This window comes from Aplysia californica, unplaced genomic scaffold (genome assembly GCF_000002075.1).
Source record: "Aplysia californica isolate F4 #8 unplaced genomic scaffold, AplCal3.0 scaffold01057, whole genome shotgun sequence".
NCBI classification, from domain to species: domain Eukaryota; kingdom Metazoa; phylum Mollusca; class Gastropoda; order Aplysiida; family Aplysiidae; genus Aplysia; species Aplysia californica.
This window is the reverse complement of record NW_004798327.1, coordinates 82889-84507: the sequence shown is the minus strand read 5'-3', so window position 1 is coordinate 84507 and position 1619 is coordinate 82889.

Here is a 1619-nt window from a genome sequence, read left to right as displayed (position 1 = left end):
CTCTCTCTCTCTCTCTCTCTCTCTCTCTCTGCCTACTTCTCACAAACGCATTCGCGGAAGGCCAAGCTTTCCAGTCAGCAAAATCGTTCATCATTTTCGCCCTCGGTTCTGATCATACAAGTCTTACTTTTTGTTTGAACTGCAATAATAATTACACTTACACTGGCCTGTCTCTCGTTAACCAAACAGTGAGCGTTGGTAATGCAGCAGTTCCTCCTATCTTACAATAATTATTACTGTGCCTCTCTACCACAGTGCACGCCCACAAGCCCCTTCCTGACAGCACATGTATTTATAACTGCCAGCACTCTCAGCTGTTGTTTGTGGACGTCTCTGTTTACCCTGGTCATCAGTGTCGACGAAAGTCCCCTTTCAGAGACGACTCTGAATGATTTACTGAAGCTTGAGCCGCTTCTTTTCGCCAATATTATTACATGTATTTTAGAATGAACAAAGTTGACCCCTGACACTATAACTGTTTATTCACCATCGTTAAAACACGGAACTTAAAAACAAACTGTAACCTCCTTGCGTTAAACAGAATTACTTTATTTATACCCCCCCCCCCCAATCTCTCTTTCTTCCCCGGGCGTGACAAGCTATAGCAGAAAAGCATAAGAAATTAGTAACCTATTAATACAATGTTGATCTAACTGACCTGAACCCTTTTATTTAATTTTGAAGAAATTTTTACTTTGCATGTATTGTGCAATACAACCACTGCTGCAGCAGCAAGCAACATTTTTAGGGGTTAATCGCCAATTATGGGAAATAATAAATATATTCAGTCTCGTAAAAATGAACACGCTGCAGCACTTTGTGTTATTCGCCAATGGTTGGAAATAAATGATATTCAGTCTCGTAAAAAGGAACACGCAGTAACACTTTACGTTATTCGCCTATGGTGGGAAATAAATAATAATATTTAGTCTCGGAAAAAGGAACACGCAGCAGCACTTTGCGTTATTCACCAATGGTGGTAAATAAATATTCAGTCTCCAATACGGAAGGGTTGGGCTCACTTGTGATTTCGCGTGAATCATTTCGACGTTATCTTACAACTGGACTTACACATCTGTCAGTGACTACGTGTACTTTATCATTGACCGGCGAGAGTGTTGTTGAAGATATCGAAGAGCAATATTAATAGTATTATAATAACAACGAGTTCTATTGATTTCTGTGTGTAGACATTTTTATGCTCGCAGCAGTTCGATTTTTAGAAATCCACTCCACTTTTATTACCACGTACTCCTTCTGGGCAAGTAACAGTTGTTGCTAAAGTATTCTATTTTATAACATCTCGGTTGCTTCAAAACCTCTTACTTCGTCGACCACGCCCACACACGACCGAGACAACAAACACGCCAGGTACCTTACAACTTGAGAGAACCTCTTTTCGTAACAAGCACAAGACACACCATTTATTAAACACTTTCCAGAAGGTGGGGGGTTGGCGGGTGCTCTGGTGTGGTTTGCTTCTTCTTTCCTATCAAACATCTATCGTCCTTTTCTCCCATTCTTCTTTTTTATGTTTGTTACAAGAGTAACACCTCTAATCTTCTGGCGCTCATATGACCTTATGCAGTTGCGAGCGCCGTAAAACCTCTAGTACAACA